We start from the raw sequence: 25,061 nt of genomic DNA, 5'->3' as shown, positions 1-25,061 counted from the left end.
AACAGACAAGATACCAACAAACCCTCAACAACAGACCCACATTCGGGCTAACCACACTCAGAGCAACATCGAGAAAGACACCCAAAGCTATGAAAACAACCTGACCTCCAGGTATTGATGGGGGTATTGTTAGAATCCAAAACAGTAGGCTTTCTAGGCTCCTCACCATGGCAAGGTCTCCGTGTGGGGTACAGAACACACCTGCCAAGGCCCCTGCCAGCTTTGCCTCCCTAGGCTCGGTGGGATGGGCAAGCCACAGGGATTGTCCCTTAGGCCGGAGAAGAAGCATGAGCCCCATTGCCTCTTGTGGAGCCTGGGAATCCAAGCCAGTGCCCACTGGAGGCCCCTGGCAGCCTTTGCCAGAATGATCAGAGTATGGGTGAGCCATGATATCTGGTTCCAGTAAAACCCACAGAATGTTCTGAACTTGTGACTAAGCTTGAACTAAATAAACAACTCTCACCATCTACCCCATGCAGGATAGTGATGTGTGGTATAGACTCGTATCTCTTTTCTCAAAAAAAAAAAAAAAAAAATCTTAAAAAATGAAAGTGCCAAGAGGCTGTACTCTTCAGTTTTCAACATTCTTTTGGCGATTACATGTCCGGCCTCTATTTCATGCCATCGCTGTGTTAGATCTGTCCAATGGGAACATCATGAACTGCGTTCTCTGAAGCCCTGGCCTCCTCAGGACCACCCTTGGGCTAAGACTGCAGCTGAGTAGACTTGTTTGCCTGCTGCTCCCTGGGGCCAACCTGCAGAGCTTCCCTCTCATCTATTTTATTTTATTAGCCTTATAATATTTTATGGACAAGACAAAAATGTTAAAAGTCCTACACTTGTTTAAAGTATGGAAACAGAATCCAGGGTGATGATATTAAGGGGATGATGAACATGTTATTTAGATCAAAAGAGAGAGAAAGATAAAGAAACAGCCAATATTTATTGTCTTCTGTGTACCAAATATTTGTTTAATTAGTCCTCACATGACTCTAGAGGTGAACACTGTTATTAAGCCCTTTTTAGAAAGGAGGAAATGAGGTCCAGAGAATTCCTGTAAACTTGATCAGATCAGATGATCAATAAATGGCCCAGCAGGTATTTAATCCCAGGAGCATGGGCGTTGGAAGGCATGCTCTTACTCGGACACTGTGCTGACTCCTCCCTCGCCTGGCTGCCCATCCAACAGGGGCCAGTCCGCTCCCCTTTTCACTGCTTCCTTTCCTTTCTTAGCTTTTCTCTCAAACTGATAAACATTGTCTATGTATTTGTGTATGATCTTTGGCCTGTGGCCCCCAGAATGTCAGCTCCTTGAGATCAGGCACTTTGTAAGCTTCTAGAACACCTCTGACAACCAGTTAGAAAAAGACCCCTTGGAAATAAGTATGTAAGCTGCACAAGAGTTGAAGAGGGGAAGATCTGGACTGAGAAAGGCCACAAGGTATAAGGAGCCAAACCTAGAAAACGGGGTCAGACAGCTTCAATTTGAGTCTCAGATTTGTTATCAATTAGCTGTGTGACCAGAGCAAGCCTTCGTTTTCTTATTAATAAGATAGGGGTAATTACCTCAGAATCACAGTGCTGTTTGTGAGGATTAAATGAGATTATATACATTAATAAACAGCTTTTTATTGTTTTCTTAATACTTTTTTCCCCAGAGCTGGTCCTGGAAACAAGCTCAGCACATAGTAAGCACTCAATGAATATATGATGTATGATGGAATGCAGGGTCATAGGTAATAATTGGAGAGGCCACATTGTATTACAGTAAAACAATGAAAAAAGAGTGAAGGGATCGGCAACTAGACCTAATTCTGCCTATTACTAGCTTTGTGTTCTTGGACAAGTGGCCTTGCCTCTTGGGTCCATGTTTCCTCCCAGGTAAAACAAGAAGTTTGGGCAGGCTGATGTATAAGCTGTCTTTCATCTCTGAAATCTATGAAATTGAAAACATCCCACAGCTGATCTGACTTCCCTTAGATTTCCAGTAGCAAACCAGCCCATCCTGATTGTTGTCAGGAAGCTGGAATGATCCATTATGTTTTATTTGCTTCCTGGGTTCCAATTCAAATAAAAATTCTTTGTACTATTCACATCAGAGAGTAACAGTGGGTACCTTGGCCAATGAATGCTGATATTTACACTGGAAAATTAATTCACTCTCTTATCTGGGTCTCTGAGGGCCCTTCTGGATTGGCCAACCTCTTGACTAGGCTGAAGGTGTTCCACCGTCCTTTGCACTTGCCCTGGATGAATAGGAAATGATTGAGATATATGGAGCTTGTTGGAGACTTCTGCTCTAAATGCACCTTGGAGAATGGGATGTTTTTGGTCCTGTTCCACGGGAAGGGTCATTGTTTCTGTTGACAAGGCTGATTTATTTCAAGAGGCTGCTGCCAAGAATCTTGCAGTCTTAGAAAGTCATATTGGTGACCTGATGTGAAAGTTCTGTGTCCTTAAGCGTCATTTCCAGAACAACTGATATTTTACCTCAGTCTTGTATTCAGAAAACTCTATAGTTATAATGATTTCTAAGAATTCAACATTTTTTTGCTCAATTTGTGTCCTATGGCTGGTGGGCTAGCAAACACATCTCACTTGTAAAATATGGATTATCTGAAAACTCATTATGCCTCACTTTTTGTTTGGCATTTTTAAAAAATGAATGATATATAGCACTTTTTGGTTTTCAAATTATTTCACATTATTTGATCTTCATAAAAGTTTCATGGAACTAGTATTATTACAACCCCATTTTTCATATGTGAAAGCTGAGTCTCAGAACGCCCTTATAACTAACCTAAACACACAGATTAGAGCCTGGATTATCTGATTCAACTCCTTGGCTCAGAGTTGAAGGAGAGCAAAGGAGATGGGAAAAGAACCTTGGCAGAAATTCCTATGTAGAGCAAAACAAGAGACGGTACTGTTTACAACACCCTCCCAAGTTTCTCACTCACACCGGGGACACAGAAAATCTCTAGGAAAGGAGAAAGGACTTAGTAACCAGCAGCCTGCTTGCATAAGTACCAGTAAGTAAGAGCTGAGCTGCTTCCTGGCCCCGTGGAAATTCAGCAGGATTGTGGAGGAGGGAAGGCAAGAGGGGAGGAAGGGAGACTGAAAACACCTGCTAAGCAGTCAGCTGGACTTGGGTTGAAAACCCAGCTGGGCCATGGGACAGCTGTGTGATTTTAGGTAAGTGATTTCCTCTCTCTGTACCTCACTATCTTAAAGGGTAAGTAAGAATGTCTCCCTCATAAATTCATTGTAAGAATCAAATACAGTAAACCCTCGATTTCGCAGACCTCAATTTAAGGGCCTTCGGATTTAATGGACATTTCCGGTCCTTATGTCATGTGAGAAAATTAACATCCTATTAATTTTAAAATGCTTTTAACTAAGATTTGTTTATAATTAAATCATGGGGTTTTTTTGTTATTAATTCACTGTTATTTCTAACAAATTTTACCCAACAGGCCATATGTTAGATAAAACACTGTAATAATTTCCCTGGCATAAATAAATATTGCAGATCTACAACTATAGTCTACACATTTAAACCCGAGTGTCACCACTCAGTAACAATGTTCCACAAATGATTAGCACTTGATCACACCGCATCGCATGCAGCAATTGGGTCTGTTGTCGTGTGGTGTGATTTTCTGCAGCAGTTTTAACTCTTGCCTCCCATGTTCCCACGTGCGCTAAGCGGTGGCCCAGCCCCTGTGCATTTGCTTACACATAGTGACTGTAGAATGCAGGCATTTATTAGACCTATTCAGTATAAATTTAAAATGAGAGTAATACATATAGTAAACTTTTCTATGAAATGAAACTTTTTCTACATACTTAATTTTAATTACACAAAGGTGTCTACATAAATAAAAACAGGTAGGCTAATTTGTCAATTTTTTAACATCTTCATTTGGAAAACCTAGCTTTAATGGGCATCCCCTCACCGAACGAGCCTGTCACATGGAGGTTTTGCTGTATAGTAATGCACTGAAAATGTAGGGCAGGGTCCCTGGAACAAAACAGTAGCTACGCTTATGTGTGACTGTGAACAAATTACTGCGCTTCATTGGGCCTCAATTTCTTTATGTATAAAATGAGGTGCTTGGATTAGGGGTATCCTAATGCTTTTTCTTCAAGCTCTGTAGAGTATTTTATTTATGACTATATTCCATGGAACAGAAGGAATGGGACTGTTAGGGATTTGCAGAGGCCACGTCACTGACATATGTTAAGGTAGGAAGCAGGACCTAATGAGTGGGAGAAGGTGGCTGTGATTGATAATAAGGATAATATTTTTAAAGCTATTTTTATTGAGCACCTGCTAAAAAATAGTGTCCTGAAAATGAATACACACACTTTGAATAATTATAAAGACAGTATTTATTAAAACACATTTCATTTTCAAAATTGAGCCATCAGCCCAGCTGGTCTGGCTCAGCGGTTGAGCATCGACCTAGGATCCAGGAGATCAAGGTTTGATTCCCAGTCAGGGCACATGCCCGGGTTGTGGGCTTGACTCCCAGTGGAGGGGGTGGGGGGTTGTGGGCTTGACTCCCATTGGGGGGGTGGTGCAAGAGGTAGTGGATCAATGGCTGTCTCATCATTGATGTTTCTATCTCTCTCTCTCCCTCTCCCTTCCTCTGTCTGAAATCAATAAAGATATATTTTTTAAAAAAATTGAGCTATCAGCTGTTAAAATGTGTATACATTTTTGGAGGACACCCTGTATATATTATCTCATTAATTCCCCATGAAATCCCTATGAAGCAGATAATATCAGCTCATTTTACATATGTAGGGTTATTAAAGTTCAAATAGGTTAGCTGCCTTGTTCAAAGCCACCTGGCTTGTCCGTGGTGGATCAAACTGTGTTCTGTCTGACTCTGGCTTTCATGCTCTTTGCACTATCCTGTGCTGGCTCCATTCATTAAAATAGCTATTTAATTTCTATATGACCTTCCTTTCCTTTATGCCACGGTGACTTTTCTTTCTGTGTGCATCCCTCTACCTAATAACAATACAATGCATATTTATATAAATGTACCCTCTGCTGCACTGTGTGTTTTTGTAAGTGCGTGATCTATTATTATCTACTTAAATCTATGTCTTTATTGCATAATTCAGCACTTTAATATTCACTCTGAAAAGTGTTTTGAGTCACTTCTCTGCAAAGGTGCTGTATTAAATTACATTCATTATCCTTCCTAAATGTAGGCAAGTCATGGCTCAGGTGAACTAGAAAGTAACTCCCATTATCCTGGGCACATTCCATCATATTCCTTATTCTCTGTGACATTTATCAACACGGCATTTAGACCTTTTAAAGAAAGGAAAAAAAATCACTTTAAATTCCAGAGCCTTGAACTAACACTGAGCCAAATTCCACAGGTGAAAAAGTCACTTCCTTGCTACAAATGACACACTGCCGTTTGGAGCACAATGAGAATGCGAAAGCAACATGCCAAGGATCGGGGTAAGTGAAGTACTAAAGCTACCTGCTGCGACTTGTTGCATCTTGCTTACGACTGCTCATGCTATTCTTAATAATATATGACTCCCCAGCCAAGAATACAGGGCCTGCTTTGACATTCTCCCAGGTCCCCTTTGCTACCTCCATCTGTTATTTTTACATCCTTGTGTTAAAAAGCCCCATCCTCTAAGGCACATGCATCTAATATGTATCTGTCCACACTGTCCAGGCTGCCTTTCAGCTATCCCCTTGGCTGACCTTACCAATCGCACTTCCTTTAGTCATTTTGGGTGCTGGGGAGAGGTACAACATTGACTTAGGCTGAGGTCCCCAGAGGCAGATCCTAAGATAGGATCCAGATGCAAGTGACTTATGCACGCTGTACGTAGAGAAGAACCTGGCAAGGGAATGAGGGAAGCAGAGTAAGAGGAAGATTTCTAATGAAATAGGTGGAAGGCAGCTTCATCTTAATTCTACAGGGGAGCTCTGGAGTGTAGATTCCATCCGAGAGCCCAGAAACCTGGCTGTCACTGCTTCCTACACCCTTTGGTCACTGGTCAAGGGCCATTGGGCGTAGGGAGGGAGGTTATAAGTTCCCAGGGACAGTAGGCAAGTGAGGGTAAAGCTGCTCCAGTAGCCTGAGGACTATTCTCCAGAAGGGAGATAAAGCCCACTGGAGTGAGGCAGGGCTTGGAGACAAGGAAAGAGGCATCCAAGGCAATAAGGCTGAAGAACCAACAGTATCCACTAGTGGCGGTCACGTGGATAAACCACCCAAAGCCTACCGTCATAATTCCATATTTGTACTGATTTGCTAGGGCTGATGTCAAAAACAACGGAAATTTATTGTCTCACAATTCTGGAGGCCAGAAGTTCAAAATCAAGGTGTTAGCTGTGTTGGTTCCTTCTGAGGGCTGTGAGGGAAGGATCTATTCTAGGGTTCTCTCCTTGACTTGTAGGTAGCTATCTCCTCACCTTGTCTTCCCTCTATTCATGCCTCTGTGTCCAAATTTCCTCTTTTTATAAGGACACCAGTAATATTAATTAGAGACCCACTCTACCCCAATCTGACCTCATCTTAACTAATTACATCTGCAGTGACCCTATTTCCAAATAAGATCACATTCTGAGGTACTAGGGATTAGGACTTTAGCACAGGAATTTTGATGAAATACAATTTGATCTACAACAGTGTCCATCTCAAAACTTTATTAAACCCCAGCTCAGCAACCCACTTCATACCCACATCAACTTTTTACCTCCTGTCCCAGTGGTCTGGAATCTTTACCTCCTACTCTATCTGTTTATTATTTTTCTCACAATCTTCAGTGCTTGAGTGAACACAACATAGGAGAGTTATAAAATATAAAGGGTATGAGAAAATGCTTTGTAAATTATAAATTCCTATAAGAGTTTTCATTGCCATCTATTAGCATTCCCTCGAGAAATATACATACTGAGCTCCTAGTTAGCACACGTTCCCTGGTGTTTCTGATTCTAGAAAAACTCCATAGTGCACAATGGATTAAAGGGAGAAGGCAGTGATCTGAAGGACACTGTGGTGTTCCAAATTCAAAAGAATGGGAGTTGGGCTGAAGGAACCACAGATGGGATGCCAGGAAAGACATGTGGCACACAACCCCAAGAGACACAGATCTGGGGATTCATTCAATATTGCTAGGCACATACATCATGGGGAGAAAAGCAGATCGTGATACTTTTTATTTTCTGTATCCACAAGTATGATGCATCTAAATTTTGTTTTATTGTATTGTATTCTTACTTGGCTACTGGTTCCCTACTAACTGCCAAATAAAGGTAAACCCTTCAGCATCCACTCTTCACGACCTTGCCCTTGCCTCTCTCCAGCCTTACACGCTTCCACTTTCCCATCACACCCTTATTCACGTCTTGCCAAACCACTTGGAGCTGAGCTTCTTACCTTTGTTAATTCCTGTTGCACCTGATCTCTCATCCTGCAAAGTCCATCCCCAGTGGACACCTGGCACATGCCCAAGTCAACACTGAAAGACAGAAGCCTGGTTGGCCTCCCTCCAGAGACACATTCTCTTCTGCTTTTATGATACTTTTGCATCTTGCAAATCCTTCTATCATCAATTTTCTCACAGCGGACCATGAGTGTTTCTTATTGTGTGTCTCCCCTCATTAAATCAGACACTTGAAGACAATAATATGTTAGGTTCATCTTTATATCTCCATTCTTAGCACAATGTCTTGTCCTTGAATGCAGTCAAGAAGAATTTGTTACATGAATAAATGAATGCTGGGGATTGCATTCCACCCCACCATTGGAGGGATCTTTCTGACACAGGAAAGTTGATGTAGGAATTCTTTGGAGACTATATTCCTGATTTCCTTTTTTAGATTCTGAGAAAAACATATATTTCCCAGATGTACCTTCCTCTATGATGTGTTTGACCCTTGATTTAATTACCAGATACCTGCGCACATCAGCTCAGCTTCACGGACACCTACACCGGCACCTCACGATGCTCTCTGGTGGCCCCTGCGTGTTCACACCAGCGCTGATAGGAGAGGCCCCGGGTATAGCAGAGACTGGTTATTAGTAAGACAAGCTCCCGCCTAGCTAATGAGCAGCTTCTCACATGTGACAAGGAGGAAATTCTGAGATGTTCTCAATTAAGTTACAGAAGCCAGGGAATGAGAGAGACACAGGCTGCTAACCTGTTAATGACTGCTGACCAGTTAACAAAAGATTTCTCACATCTCCGCTTTGCCTGTTGGGTTTTCAGAGTAATTTCCAGGTGGCTACGTCCGCAGGTTATTTTAGCCAAGCCCCATCTAACTCCAGGAGCCTCCCTTGTTCACGGGCCGGCTTCCCAGACTGCCCCCCACTCCCCCAGCCGTTCTGCAGGATCAGACACTTCTTTACGGGGATGCTGCTGGCCCAGAGCTGCTGGCCCAGAGCTGCACCCTTTCCCCTTCCCCTACCCCCTTTCTTTAGCTCATGTAAATTCTTTCAGACTACCTTTCCCTTCTCCCTTCCCCCACTTGATGTATAAAAACTCTTGCAAAACTGTGATGGTGGACATGCTCTTTCTTAGCTAACCATCCTGCTGGTGGCTTAGACTCCATGCCCCAAGGCGGGTCTTTTGGCTAGCATTTTGGGCTCAGTAAAACCTTATTTATAAAAAGACTTTCAGCCATGAAGGTTAAAAAATTGTAATTTAACACAATTTAGCTGAAGCTGCTAAACTTCAACAATTGCCCCATAGATTAGCTACTTTTCCCCACCCAGTTAGCACATTCCTATTTAGATTAGGGTAAGAATTCATTGATTCACCCCCAGTTTTCCATTTTGGGGGAGAACTCTGCACTGGTACCTGGATGCCTGTAATCAAGGAGGCAGAGTACACCAAAATAATAATAATAATATTTAGAGACGGAAATCAAATTCACAGCTTGGCAATGCTAACTGATGACTTTTGGACTTTGGGCAACTAAATTATTAAGAATCTCAGGTACCTCATCTGTGAATTAGGGGTAATAATAACTGACCTTACAGTAATTAGTAATGATTAAAAATTATGCAACCCACGTGATAAGACATAGCTCTGTGTTTCCCAACGGAAGTCTTGTTGACATTCAGGGTGGGGGGAACTCCCTTTTGTGCAAGTCTGTTGCATGCATTGTAAGACAGTAAACATCTGTGGAAGCTGAACTCTAAATGCCATGACTGCCCCAGTCCCAGTCATTGAGGCCCCTGAAAATGCCCCCCCACACACACACACACACATTGCAAAAACCATAATGAGATAAAACTTATCAAGTGTTACTACATGCTAGAAAGTGTTCCAAGAACTTTATTTGATTCATGTCATTTAATCTTCATAAAATCTTCTTGACGCACTGAAAGATTAAATACATTGCGAGATTACATAACTGGAGAGCAGAGGATCTGGGTTTGCAGGCTTGTGAATTTAGCGCCTGAGCCATCCTGACAGGAAGCACAGTAGGTGCTCAATAAATATGCTCGTCCTTTCTTTCCCCCAATTTGGTTTCTTTTCGAGTGCCCTTGGGGGACTCCTCAGAGATCCGTAATTAGGTTTTGTCTCAGGGACTCCAGATGCACAAACTTCATTGGTCCAAGTCCAATCTCAACAAAACTGAAGGCATCTTTTTTGTTTTTTCTTGTGAAAGGTATCTCCAGGCAGGGTTTGTCTTGCAGTCACATGGCATAGCCCACAGAGGGTTTTCACTGGGGGTAAATAAAGAAAATATTAGACCACACATTTTTTTCTCTCGATTCTTCTTTCCCTTCCTTTCCCCCAGGGCCCTAGGCTGTGGGCAGCACCTCTCACTTGGCCAGTGTTTATTATTGCTACATGGGGCTTGGGAGGTAAGGGTTCGACACCCAATTCTAGTGTCAGGGAGGGAGTGTTCCCCACACATCCAAGTCATTCTCCAAATGGGTGTCCTACCGAGATGTCATTATGTAAACATAATTTAATAAATCTTTGATCACTGGCGATTGATTTGACCTCCAGGCCCTCTCCCCTCCAGGCAACCAGCACCTATCCTTAGCTTATCTAAGGACATTCCAAAGTCACCTCATTAACATAACCAAAGATGCTTTTATCACTGTCATCACTTAAGAATTTCCAAGGGTGTTGGGAGCTCTGTGGCAGAAACGGGGAAAATCAAATACATGTATTCTTATTATAAATTATAATATCACAGTAGGTCTCAAAATTAAGCTAGAGTCATTACCTAGTGCATGATAGTCAGGAATCCCAAACCCAGCATCTTACTAGTACCCACCTGATATAAGGCAAAAATAGCACAATCACCTCTAACATTGTGAAGCCAACATGCTTTTGCCTCTTGCTTCCTGCCAGGTGTAAGGAAAAAGGGCTGCAGTGGGGCTCCAGGCAGAGGGAGTGAGGGATGGGCAGACTCCCTGAGGTCAGGTGCTAGGGTAGGAAGAACCCTGCCCTCAAGAAAAGCAAGAACTTCCTCTACCATCAGCTCACCTCACGAATTCAGATTCCTTTTTATAAAAAGAAAGCATTAAACTAAATGCTCTTTTAGCTATCTTACTTTAAGATTCTGATAAGTTCCAAAAAGTAGGCCGAAAGTCAGTAAAGAGGCTACAAAGAGAAGAGCAAACAGAGACAAAGTACAGGTAAGCTCAAGGGAAGGTAACATGCATTGAGGCCCTGCCTGTGTTCAGTGGGTGCTGAGAGTACCCAGGTGGGTGACATCATCTACCCAAGGGAGCTCACAGCCAACTGATTAATCATTGGTTTAAGTTAATAAGAAGGAAAAGATTGTAGATTATTTAGTTTTTGTCTAATTTTGTCTAGGTTGCAGAAGACTTGACCTAAGAAGACAGTGTTGGAATCAGTGAGTGGCTGGCATGGGAATCGAGGTGTTCCTGGAGTTCTCCAACATTCCTTAATACTCCGTGTGGTGCTGTCTCAGAGATGAAAGTATCACATGGTGGATCTGAGTGGGGTCTTGATAGTCTTCTGGATCTGGTTTACATCCCAGTAGTGCCCTTTTTCAGTGTTGTGATCCTGAATGTCTATTTGCTCTCTCCCAACCTTGCTTCCATCCTCTGTAAAGTGAGAGTTATCTAACTCCCAGGGCATGTTGAATATTGAATAATCAATACACACACACATACACACAAAAGAGCTTTTCATATAATATAATTTGTATATAATTACTACTATTGGAAAGACTCTCAGGAATCTCATCTAAACTCCTCAGAATGCAGGCACAGGAGCTGAGGTCCAGTGGAGCACACTTGCCCAATGTCATACTTGCCCTTGATTCATTCAACTGAAATCTAGTTTCCAAAAGTTTTTTACCCAAATTAAAATCAAACCATGGACCAACTAGGTGCCTCAGACTGCACTAGTTCTGTTCACAGTTAACCTCGAGGATATTATCATCGCCATTTGACAAATAAGGAAACGGAGTCTTACAGGGGACATCAGGGAACTGCCTTCCCAAGGTCACACAAATAAGAAATGATGGTGACAGAGCAGAGCTCTCTTTGCCAGCTTCCAAGCCTAGGTTGTGTTCAGCTACATTATGTAGACACAAATGACCCATTATTTATAAAAGTTTGATTGTTTGATTTCCAGAAATAGCACATCTTCAACTTTGACAGGATATATAGAGATGGACTTCATTTGTGCAGGTAGGTTTTTCAAAAGCCCTCATGGAAAGGAGTCTCTGTCTTGTTCCTGACCATTCCTGTGCATTACTCTTGTTGCATTTTCAAGGTCATGAGAACTAAATTGTATCCCTGCAGCATTACAATGTCCAGAAAAAAAAAATCAGAAAAAAAGGGTTATTTTTCCTTACTTACTTAGCGTACACAGAGAGAGCACTATTCCAGATAAGCCCCTCAGAAATGTGAATTCCCCCTGTGATTGCATTTATCTGTGAGAATGCAGGTAATTTTCTAAAGGGGGAAGCTGGATCCTCAAGAATTGTGTGGGGACCAAAAAGCAGAAGAGGACAGTTCAGCCAACCCCAATCTCCATGGATAAAGAGACGAGAGGTTTTTGAACATCTTGCCAAACGAAGTAGCTCTGGGAAGGCTTTCAAATCCATGTAAGGAGACTTGTACCTGTCAGCCAGGGCTTCCTGGACTCAGAGGTCAACAAATCCATACCAGCTGGACCATGGGCTCCAGGGCTGTCCCTCTCTAGAATGGACACCTGGCCACTCTCGCCTTTCCTGTCAATAATGATAGGACTGCTCACTCTCAATAGGACATGCACTTAGCATCATTTGCAGGAACAGGCTGGACTGACTCCTTCCTTCAGTCACCCCATGCATAATTAGCCCTAGTGCATGTCTCTGGTATCAGGCATAGCTTCCTCCTTGAACCCGCCAACCTCATGAACATCTGCACCTTTGCACATATTTACAAAGGGATGTTTAGTGGCTACAGAGCTGAGGAAAGTTGTGTGGCTTTAGGCAGGACGGTTCTCCAAAGTGGTTTTATTTTGCTTGTCTGCAATATCATGAAGTTGGTCTAGGTGATCTCCGACTTCTTCCAGCTCTGACGTTTAAGGATTTTATAAATAGTCCCCAGAGGACACTAAAAGTCATGTTCATAGCCCATTAGGTACTGTTCCATTAATTCATTCATTCATTCATTAATCAATCAATCAGTTTCTCACTCTCACACTCCTGTGGCAAACAAGCACTGAGCATCCCTTCTGCATATGTCAGGCATCAGGGAACGCCAGACTGTGTGCCTACATCAGTGATCTAGCAGGCCGCCCTAGCCTGCTATGAAAATGGCCGGAGGCCAGAAAAGATAGAGACCTCCTTCTATCTGAAAAAAATAGAAACCAGCTTCTCTGCAGAGAAAAAGATAAGCCAAGAAGAGAATGGGCTTCTCACCCATGCAGGTGTGGCTCAGTTGATTGAGCATCAGCCCAGGCACCAAGAGGTTGCTGGTTCGATTCCTGGTCAGGGTGCATGTCCAGGTTGTGAGCTCGATCCCCGGTAGGGGTCACGCAAGAGACAGCAATCAATGTTTTTCTCTCTCTCCCTCCCCCTTCCTTGCTCCCTAAAAAAGCAATAAAGACATATTTAAAAGGAGAGAAAGAATGGGCCTCTCCTAGAACTAGGAATGAGACAAACCTCAGCTTCGTCACTTACTGAGTGAATATTGAGGTTTTTCATTTCACTAAACCTGTTTCCCCTTCTACTCTATTAAGGTGGTGATACTACATAAAAATAATGATAACACTCCTCAGAGTGGAGGACTCAATGTGGTAATCAATGAGAAAATTCCTGTTAGTGGTAAGAAATCCTTTCTGTTTATATTTACTCCCTTCCCTCCCTTCTGCAGCACAGAGTTCACTCCTGACACTCCCAGTAAACCTAGAAACGCTTACTTGTCCTCATTTCTTCGTGATTCTAACATTCATCTTCGGCCCAAAAGAGTGAAATTGCTGGATGTCTCCTTAGAGATTTCAAAATCTCCCTATCACCTTAGGCCTTCGTTTTACAGCCTCCCAGGGGCTGAGAGAGGATTAGCTCCCATTTATGACCACACATGCACCCTGCCCACTTGGAGGGCTGGAGCTGATAGAACAAATCCTCAGCCATTGATTTCCCGCCCAACGTTAAGTTCACAGAACTCTATCTTCCCCACCCTTCTGTCTTATCTTAAAAAGCTAATACTTCCTTATGCTCATTTAATAGCTGTAAGGGAGCGGGACAAGAGAGCTGAAAAAGGCATGATAGGTTCTCAAGACTTCAGAAGTTGGAATTGGGAAACCAGGTTTAAGATTAAGCTCCAGCCACTAATAAGCTGTGAGAACTTGGCTAAGCCCCTGAATGTTTTTGAGCCTCAGTTTCTCCCTCCAGTTTCATAAGATTGCTGTGAGAATCAGATAAAAGATACGATGGATGTAAAATAGTTTTTTAAATGCTAAAGACCAGTATAAACATTTGCTGTGTAGATGTTCATATTAACATTGATAATAAAAGGTCTTAACACTTACTGAGCTGTATTTAAAAAAACACCAAGATGAATTTCTTTATTTATCCCATGACTAACTTATGGCATAGTAGAAGAGAGGGTGGCCATGTTTGACATGGCCCCCTGGTGCCACAGAAACGGAACACATAGAGTCAATGGCGTGGCCACCCCCCACAGTCTCTCAATTTTTTTGCTTTTCCAACCTGATAGGACATCTACTCTCTGCAGAAGGTATTGATCCCTGAGCTTCCCGACATCTCCGTGGGAACCAAGGAAGCATTTACTTTGCTTATTTACTGGTTCAAGGGTAAACTTCAGTAGAAGCAACATAAACTGAAGCTGAGTCTTTATCACTCTCCCAGACTTGAGATATGGGCGAGCCCTGTATTCTGACCTCAGGCAGATACATTCTCACCCCTGTGCCTCCTTTGTGCACCTTTATATAAAGTTCTACCATGGCACTCACACGATGTTACTCCAGGTGTTAGTTCCCTGTCAGTCCCATGCCATTGGACTCTAAGCCTTTCAAAGACAGAGACCTGTAAATCAGGTCTTTAATACATAATAAATAATTAACATTACTCATCATTAATATGTATAAATGAATGAGTCAGTCAGTGAGTGGGTGGGTGATTGGACAGATGGATGGACATGTCCTGACTGCTTAGAACATGGGGTAAACATGCTCTCTTTCAAAGTAAGTTTGATGTTGGTGTCAGAGCAGATGGTTGAAATGGCCTGACTTCTGTCCCTACACTGATCCCTAAATGCTTTCACCACTGCCACCACCACCATGGATAGCCTCCTGTTTATCTTCTCTCTAATGCCTCTTCCAGTACTCAAGCTCAACCCCAGTTCTGGCCCTGATCACTGAAGTCCATCAGTTGACCTCCCCATGCTTAGCCTCACAAGGGCAGTTGCTCTTTGTTCTGGCTGTTGAGGTCATGGTGGTCATCCATTTCATCTCAGAATACAAAGACCAGGAAGCTGAAGCCCTCTGGAGGCACGTATGCCAATCAGATGTTTCCCCATGCTGTCTCCTTACCTCTGTCCTATCTGTCTGCCATAGATTGTAGAGAAATTCCAGTGCACCTACTTGAAACCGAAGGCATTCTAGTGGAGGTCAGCAAACTGTGGCCCATAGGACAAATCTGGCCTACTGCCTGAATTTGTAAAGAACATTTTATTGGAACATAGCTATGCTCCTTCACTTACAGATTGTCCATGGCTGCTTTTGAACTATATAGCTGGAGAGCTGAGCAGTTGTGAAGGAGACCAAATGGCCACAGGGTCTAGTATATTTACTATCTATCCTTTTACAGAAAAAGTTAACCAAACCCTCCTTTGTAAATTAACCCAGAGGTAGAAGTTAGTTGAGCAACTCTCTGTGACAGAGCACTTGGCTCTGGGTTTAGTGATGAGTGAGCTCCTATGCTTCTACTTCCAACCACTCCAAATTCTGACACCACCAAGAGAAAATGACTTCGTTAGCAGGGGCTAATTAGGTGGAACTTAGACAATTCTAAAGCCTAAAGAGAGAGATAAGAAGGTGAGAAGGAAGCAGAGGGGAGAGGCGGGAAGGAGGAAATGTAAGGAGCATGAAACAATAGACACTCTTGACAAGAACAGATCAACCCAAGGCTCATGGGAATAGACCTTTCTGATGAAAAAAATACTGATGAACTGGGCTCTCTACCCAGCGTGAGTGACCATGACCTGAGTCTCAGTTTCCTCATTCATAAAATGGTTAGAATATTTAACTATGCACAGTTTAAATGTTAAAGACCTGACAGAGGTCTTCCTAAAGTATCTTTCCCTGGATGCCCTGACTCCTCCCTGCTCCACATTTGCAAGAAATTTTCCCCATGGGCACTTCCTATTTTATGACATTTTGATGTCAGAACAACACTAGTCACTGCAAATTGGGTGCCAGTATGTGTTGTCACCAGCCCTGAGGATGTGTGGATTAAAAGTGGCAGAGAGTAAGTCAGTGACATGGCAGGCACTAATCACAGCTGGAGCCCATCACAGGCTGAAACCTCATTGAACCGAACGCCATTCACACAAAGGGAAATCTGGGAATCCTGCCAGCGTCTTCCCAGAATAGTAATTTTTCATTTAAATTTACCCCATGTCCCGTCTCAAGGCAGGCCCTCTTCTCTGTCATCATCCTAACTGCCTCACTCTTCCTCCCCTGCCCCATTCTTGAGCTGGAAGCAACTGGATTCTTCTTGGGCCTCCCGGAGATATTATTTGTGGACAACTACAAATCAACATGGAGAGCCTTGTGCACCTGCTTCAAGATCAGAAGAGTTTGGTAGGAACAGGAAGAGTTTTATTTAAGCTGCCAGGGTCTCGTCAGGTCCCCAGACCTGAGGCAGAATGGAAAAAATTTTATTCAACAAGCCCCCGTGGTTCTGAGACAAGCTGTTTTTCCCAGGCCCAGTGATAGACTCATCCTCGCAGGAGCGTGCAGGAGGCTTAACCTTGCTGAGACTGATCAGCATGGAGGGAGCACAGCGGCATTTCACAACTTTCAACATTTTATACACAGAACACAGTCTACAGGGATTAGAGAGCGTCTCTGTTGGAATTTCACCTGAAATTTAAAAGGCTAAAATACCATTAGTTAAAAGCAAAACAGAATTGAGACTTCGGGCAAGGATGACTTTAACTCATACTTAACTGTTTAAGCAACACAGATCGTCATGGACAACCCTAGAAATTTCCCAGCAACCTTAGTGATTCTAGTATTGGTTCAATTCATTCGGCAAATATATTTTAGTGCCTATTAGAGTCATAACTATATAAAATAACTTTTGTATAAAGCTTTAAAGTTACTTTATCTCAACTCTTATAAGCATTCTCTAAAGGAGGAACTGCTACAATCTTTATTTTGCAGGTAAAGGAGCAAATTCTTCAAGAATAAGATCATTTGTTCCAGATCACAAGGCTTGAAAGTGATGGAGCTGTGAGAGAAATTCATGTCTTTTGATTCTAAATCCCTGACTTCGTGCCCATATTCTCCCCTCCCCTCACTTTAGCTAAATTCTCTGGAATTGCATCATAATTCTAAGTGCTCCAGACCATTCTTTCTCATGTTCTGATGTTTATTGTTTTCTCAAGTCTAATTTACTTCCACAGAAATATTTATCAGTCCAGACCTTCAGGGTTCTAGCCCCTAAAGTAGCCTCCAGAGATCAACCCTTTAGATCAGGGCTCATCAAATACTTTCTATAAAAGGCCAGATAGAAAATATTTTAGGCTTTGTGGGCCATACCATCTCTGTCACAACTGCTCGACTCTGCAATTGTATTGGGAAAGCAGCTATAGAGGATACATAAACAAATCCATAGCTGTTTTCCAATAAAACTTTACTTACAAAACTGACAATGGACCAGATTCAGTCCTAGGGCCATCATTTGCTGACCCCTGCTTTAGCTCTGTATTGTTTTCAGTAACCTTTCAACTAGTAAAAATCCTAAAGTTAGTATTTTTATTAAGTGTTAAGTGTCCTTCTCATGTATGGAAAATGCTGAAATTTTCTACTCTTCAGGTCAGAGAAAGCACGTGTTAATTAGAAAGTAAACAAAGTTGCACAATGAAGGTCCAACAATAACCAGATGAGCAGCTACCAACACAGAAGCAGAACAGAGGCTCAGTTCATCCAGGGCACCAAGCAGAAAAAGTACCTCATCAGTGCTTTTCTGTGATGAGTAAGTCTAGGATGTCAGGGAGTAAAGCAAGAAAGAAATTCTCATTGTTGAGTGCTTATGATGAGCCAGCCACTGTGCAAGACATTTTATGTATTTCATAATTCTCAAAACCACAGTTTTATACCTTTTATAGATGGCAACATAGAGCCTTGGGTTACTGAGCATCTTGCCCAAGTTCAAACATCTGGCATGTGGTGAAATTATAATTCAAACTCACTCATGTCTAGCGCCAAAGTGCACATTTTTTGAGTTGCCATGGGGCCCACTTAGGAATGAACTAGCATCCCTCACTGATAGGATTGTGAACTCATATGCATCCCCAACCCTGAGCACAGAATGGATACTATGGACAAGTTTATTATAAAGATACCATTGACTTTTTTCACTTTTTTTCTTTTTTATTGAATTTATTGGGGTGACATTGGTTAATAAAATTATATAGGTTTCAGGTGTACAATTCTGTAATACATCATTTGTTTATTGTATTGTGTGTTCACCACACAAGTCGAGTCTCCTTCCATCATGATTTATCCCCCTATACCCTCATCTACAATAATAATAATAATAATAAATAAATAAAGATATCATTGAAATTGATCGTTTTGTTCAACGTCTACTGGTAACAAAAGATAGAGTTGACTATTTAAATTCTCCAGAATCATCCTGAGCCCTTGTCCCTTCTGTTGACCAGCTCAATTAAAAAGCCTTTATGGTCATTTGTGAGGGAAAAACACATCACTGACCCATGTGATTCACGAGTCAGTAAAACCAACTTCATGAAACTGTGAGTCAGCTGTGCCTAAATCAGAAGCCAAAGCAAGTTTCGGGACAACCAAGACATTTGCCAGAGCTCATAAGCAATAGCGGGCCACTGTTTCATGTCTCATGGTGAGGGTGCAGAGGAGATGTTTGTGCTCAGTAACATGTCTCTAAAGCACAGCATCTCTCTATTTTTCTGGAAAACACAGAGTTCAGAGGGCAGGGGATGAAGCAGTTGTTATTTCTGATAATTTTCCAGAGTTGTATTTCTTTTTTTTATAGTATTCTGAGAACCTTGATCTGAATAAATTTTTAGACTGAAGATTACCTGTTATTACTACATCACACAAAAGACAGTAAACCAACTCTTTGGGGTTTTAATCCAAGTCCAGGATGGAAACGAAATGGGCCTTTATTCTTATTTATTTTAGGATGTTTGGGAGATTCGCTTATTTAACACCTTACACTATCAATTCTTAAACTGTATTCTCTGGACAGGTAGCAATCAGAGAGAAGGCAATGGGTGACCCATGGAGAGGAACTGAAAGGAAAGAGTATAGAATGTTGTCAATGATTAAATATTTTAAGAAGCTGTATCAATTGTCTATTATTATACAACAAACTAGTTCAATGATTAGCAACTTAAGATCACAGGCACTTTACTGCCTCACAGTTTCTGGGGTTAGGAATCTGGCCTCTGCTTAGGAGAGTGCCTTTGGCTCTGGGTCTCTCATGAAGTGGCCGTGAGGTCCTTAGAGACAGCTACAATGATCTCAAGGCTCAATGAGGCTGGAAAATCTATTCCCAAGCTCCCTCACATGGCTGTTGGCAGCCGCAGAAGGTCCACTTCCAAGTGCACTCAGGTGGTTGTTTGCAGGTTTCGGACACTCACCATGTGGGTCTCACCAGAGGCTTACTGAGTGTATTTGTGTCATGGCAGCCGGTGATCCTAGAGTGAGAGAGAACCAGAGTGCCCCAGACAGAAACCATGATTTTTACAACCTAATCTCAAAAATGACATTTGTTAAAAACAAATTGAAGTCCAGCTTACACTCAAAGTGACAGGATTGCACAAGGCCATGAGTCCCAGGAGGTGGGACTCAATGGACCATTTTAGAAATTGCTTTGCACAGAAGTGTTTGGTTAAGCAACATTAGATTTCTTCAGCACAAAACTTATGAGTTTTTAGCGCACAAATGTGTTTTGGGCCTCTCCAAAAAGTCATCTGGGCAGGGGTCAGGGGTCTGTCTTAAAGAGCCAGACAGTAAATATTTTGGTATGTGGGTCTGAGGGTTTCTTTCCCAATTATTTAATTCTGCTGCACAAAAGCAGCCACACACCAGACAGATAAATTGGTGTAGCTCTGTTCCAATAAAACTTTATTTACAAAAAACACTATATTCTGCAAACCCTTTGGATTAGAGGATGTGACATTAGCTGATAGCATTTAACAATGACAACTTTTTCTCCTAAAATCCCTATCCCACAGAACAGAGTGAGATGTTGCCATATATTCCCCCTGTGATTTTGTCAATAAAATAACGTCAGCAACTGCAAAATGCTTTAAGCACGCTTGCTGAAGTATTTTCTCCCTTGTTTAGATTCATGGAGCACTCTAGGGTCTCAGGATTCCTGGAACTCTAGGTTATTAGTCTCATGAGGGCAGAATTCTTGCCTGTCCTATGCACCTTCCACCACATGTCCCATGCCGAGCACAAGGTCGGAGACCCAATCAGCACACCATCTTTTTGAATGAATGAATGAACTATTGAATAAATCTCAGCATTCTATGTTTGTACTTTCCTTTTCCATTTCCATTATCAATGTTGTACTTCCCTAGATGTCCACCTTCCAATAAATTAAATGTCCTGGCCTATAGCTGACTTCTTTCCCATGGCACCTCCCTTCTTTCCCGCCCTCAGTCTCACCTGAGCCTGCAGCCCAGAATCACTGTAACGAAGGCCCCAGATGGACTCAGTATGTCTCTACTCACCTTGACCTTAGCTTCAGCAGCTGAAGACCTGAGGAGGGCAGGCTGGCAGGAAGGAGGAACAGGAGGCAGAGAGGTGGGACCCACAATATTCCACAAGCCTATATTCTCTTCTACAACAGAAGGTCATGGCTGAGCGAGGCCATTCTACTCGCAGTATGTCACCCAGTGCTTGAGAAACAGCTTTAAAAGGGATACAGCTAACTCCATTTTGCAAATGAGGGAACAGTCACAGGGAGGTTCTGTGCCTTGCCCAAAGTGACACAGAGGTGAAGGAGAAACCTGGTCTCTGCAGACTCTAAAGCTCTTTCCCTAAACCTCACATCTCAGTTTGTCTGCGACAGTCCCAGGATCTGCCTGTTGTCCTGACACAATTGTTAAAATCACCTTTTGTTCTCTCAAAAGTGTCCCATTTTAGAAAGTACATAATCTAGTCATCTTCCCTCCACCCTCTGTCTCCCTGGGGATAGCTCTGGCTCCTGCCTTGGATACAAATTCAACCAGAGGCCATGTTTAGGACCGTACCCCAGATCCAGGGGCATTCCAATGAGGGAGACCTTTAATCTCTCAAAATAGCCCGTGGAGCTCTTGCCAGGCCACTGGCTTTTATAGCGTACATGCTGTGGGAGGGGGAGCATGTAACATAAATGCCACCAAAAAGGCCCATGCTCAGGTACGTACAGACAGAGATAGGCACACACATAAGCATTTAGTTTTAGGCCACCTTCTGAAGTATTTTGCTTCCATTCATCTCATGGAAAGAATTTTGAATGCAGTCATTTCTCCAGTTGGAATCTTGTACAGTAAAGTTTCTGCCTTTCTCCCCTACAGTCACCATCACTCTTGCTGTGGGTTAATTCTGTCTGCTTGTAAGTTCACATTTGGATGTGGCTTAGAAAAGCTTTCTTGGCATGAAGTGTGCACTTATCATTTAGTGCATCAATCTTAGCACATTCTTGGTCATTCTTTTACAATCTTGATACCTTCCTATCTAATGTGAGAGTTTGTCATCTTCCTCTCTTCTAATCAGGATACCAATGTTCATATGGTGTTTCAGAGTTTTCTAAGAGTGTCTCAGACATTGTTGTATTTGACCCTACAATAACCTGGTGAGGTTGCTCAATTGACCCACCTTTTAAAAATGAGAAAACTGAGGTTCAGAGAGGTGAAACAACTCACCTAAAGTCACACAGCAAGTAAAAGTTGACACAGTTGAGACCATCTGCAGAAAGAGATGAGATATGGTTCGTCTCCGTATCCTGCAGAATGCCTTGCTTCCAGCATGCACATAAGATATCAATGTTTAGTGGCTGGCTGAATTAATAAACAACAGGATTTAGCCTCCCTAACTGACTATGGTCACTGTCCTAAGTAGGACAGAATTTGAAATCATGTCCCAGGAGAAATTAGGGAAGGATATATGTAGATCTGGGGAAAATGGCTTAGGGGTAAAGACGCAGCTGGGAAGAGCTGAGAGCTTCCCAGGGAAGAATGATTCCGTTGGGCTCTGCATCAGTGGGGGTACATCTGGAATTGTTGTATGAGGGTCATAAAGACTTCAGGTCATTATAGGGACACACATTCTAGCTAATAGAATTGTCTAGACTTTAGAAGAATCTCATGAGAAAGTGAGGTTCCCATCCCAGGGGATATATTTTAACAGGAGCTTCACACATCATTGGCTGGAATATAGTGAAGGGGATTCTAGCGTCGCATATGGCAGTCGGAGTGGCTGATCATTTTTTCAGCCTCCTTTGACTGTAAGAGTCAAAGGTTTTCTCTACAGATGCGTTTTGATATCTGTATTTCATTAGATGGTTTCCCTGATGTGCTACAGGCTACTCGCACTGACATGCTGTTGAACATTCTGCAGTACTGACACAGCTGTTCATGAATGCTACATCTTTGCTCTGTCTCCCAGCAACCATTCTTGTTTGGATGTCAAAGCATCTGAGCCTTAGCCACACATATAGTGACAACAGGTGTGAACCATTTAAAGATGGCTGCATCATAGTACCAAAAACATGAGGTTTATGTCACTGGGACAGGCTGCTTGGAGATCACTCAAGCAGTAGTCTTGGCTCCTTCCCCAGGTCCTGAGTCAAGGGATCAGGTACTCAGGAAACAGCTCTAAAGCACTTTCCAATCCCAGGACCATGGAGAAAAGGAATTCCAGTTAACCAGTATACCTTTGTTCAGGCTAACCCAAACACGAAACCATCTCATTGGGTGCGAAAGATAACTGGCCAATGAGCAGTGTGAGCAAATGGGGTTGATGGGCTTTTAGCTCTCACTGGATAGGAGGGAGAATACAGGTGGCTCATGCAATAACGTTAGGTAAACTTCATAAGAAATTTAGAGATTACTGAAACCAAGTCCTTAATTTTACAGATGGGCAAACTGAGGCACAGGCAGGGTAATTGGCTAGTCCAAAGGTGGATCACTGAAACTTGGACTCCTGATTTCTACATTTTCCAGCTTCCAAATCTTCTGGTAAAAATGGAAGGGACAAGTGTCTACCTAAGTCAGAACCCAAGAACCTCACTGCTTATGGTAGTGGAGAGCACCCCAAAACACAGAAGGTGGGAGATAATGACATTTCCTAGTGTCAGATACTTTTGGAATTGTGCCTCCAACTTTGTCACACTGAAGAAAAGAGAAATTCATTCACCCCTGTATATTTGTCACAGGGCTCCCATCTGGACACATAAGATTTTGTGCAACAACTCAAGGCTCTCATATTTATATAGTGCTCCCCACACCCAAGCAAGATTCACACCCCAAATCCTCTTTTGATCTTGGGATGGAAGCAAAACAACTATTATTACACCCACTTTACAAAGCCCAAAACTGAGACAGAAACAGACATGTCTCTGTCCAAGAGGCTCTGGAAGGGTACATCCCAGCTCCTTAAATGGCTTCGCCCAACCCCTCAGTCCTTGGACCTGAAATCCAGCCAGCCATCAGGATGAATCATATTATGTTGGGCTGCCTTCCTCTTTATATGGCAGCAGACATTTTTGTCACTTACACGTTATAGTAAAATAATTTATCAACTCTTGTAGAATTACCAGCAAACTTAAAAGAGAGAAAATATGAGGATCTGATAGGGAAGATAAAATTATATTCTCCATGTTACACATGAGAAGTCTTGGTCTCAGAGAGATTAAGTGTCACAGCTATTAATTGACAGGCCAGGATTAGACGATCCAACCCGGCATTCTTTCCATGGGAATACGCCGCCCTGGGGAGTTGCCGGAGCATTCCCAGTACAGTCCCTCACTGTCTCATGAGGATTGGCTGACTCCTATAAGGCTTCCTATTATAAGTTCAGGTCTGCACCTGTGTCAATGAAAGCTTTGGACCATTCATTAACTTGGAACTTCTATGTAGATCTCTAGAGACAGAACCATTCTGCCTGAGATGATAGAACACACACTATGGAAATTACTTGGGATGTTGCCTGCTAAAGCTTGCACCTGCTTTGCTGATCATATGTGGGTATGACACCCACTATATGTCTGAATGTGGAACTGGAACCCTGGACTCATGATTTCCAGTTTAGGACACATTAATTTCAGCAAAAGCTTACTAAACACTTGGTATATACCATATACTATGATAGAATGAGGGGATAAGGCTTGAAATAAGACAGGTCTGGCCAAAGTGATCACATAACTTAGGGTATAAAATGACTCACTTTAGAGAATGAAAGGGGCCATACTAAGAATCGCCCAGAACAACAGGCATGTCACAGGACTGTCGAGATAAAGTGTCCCTGTCCTTGACGAGTGCTCTTTCTAGTTGAGGAAGGCAGGCAACAAATACGGAAAAAGTGAAGGTATGGAGTGAGTCTTAGGACCTAATAGGGTGATGTGATGAGCGTGGCTTGTGGAGAAAGGGTTACTTTGGAAGGAGTGATACTTTAGTGGGAAGGCTTCTCCTGAGGAAGTGATAATCGAGTGGAGAACCAAAGGCTAAGAAACAAGCGTTCATAGATGCCAAGGAGAGTTTTAAGTAGAGAAAGCAATAGCTAATGCAAAGGCACTCGGGTGGGAAAGGGCTTACTATGCTGAAGACACAGGGACTATTGCAGAAGGTATGGATGGGGCGGCAGCCAAAAGCCACCACATGTACAGAGGTATAGACCACAGGAAAGAATCACTGACACAATATTCAACTCAAATATCCACAACGTACACTCTATTTTTGAAAACTGTAACAAGACACTCAAACATGGGACTTAAATGTTAAAATCTTAGAGACCCTCTAAGATGTTCTTTTGGGCAAAGTTCTAGTTTTTGAGCAGAACTTAAAGAGAATAAAAATTCTCTCCCCATCTCTGTGCATATGGCTAAACTTCATGAAATTATATCTTTATTTACAATGTTTTGGGTTTTTTTTTACTTGGAATGCCTTCTTTTGGAATTTAGGTCTGCACATATCTGCTTGCCTAAAATGGCACAAAGGAGTGCTCAGTAAGTGCCAGACAAGACTCTATGTCCTCAGAGCCCACTTTTAACACAGTGTGGAATAGGTTTCCAACGAAAAGGGCATGTGTTACATGGAGCACCAGAGCATCGTGTTTTTACCCTGGCATTATCATTT

At 42.5% G+C, this 25,061-nt stretch overlaps 1 long non-coding RNA gene across 1 annotated transcript; it reads right to left on the bottom strand.

Moving 5' to 3' along the window:
* Nucleotides 1–9,310: 9,310 nt before the first annotated feature.
* Nucleotides 9,311–20,751, bottom strand: LOC308547217. Its single transcript, XR_013997471.1, has 2 exons — nt 20,457–20,751; nt 9,311–9,725 (listed from the first exon to the last, which is right to left on the bottom strand). It is a non-coding gene; the product is annotated as an uncharacterized lncRNA (long non-coding RNA).
* Between the last annotated feature and the right edge of the window lie 4,310 nt (nt 20,752–25,061).

The sequence above is a fragment of the Miniopterus schreibersii genome (assembly GCF_964146895.1).
Source record: "Miniopterus schreibersii genome assembly, chromosome: 17".
In the NCBI taxonomy this organism is placed as follows: domain Eukaryota; kingdom Metazoa; phylum Chordata; class Mammalia; order Chiroptera; family Miniopteridae; genus Miniopterus; species Miniopterus schreibersii.
This window is presented reverse-complemented; position numbering and strand designations above follow the sequence as displayed.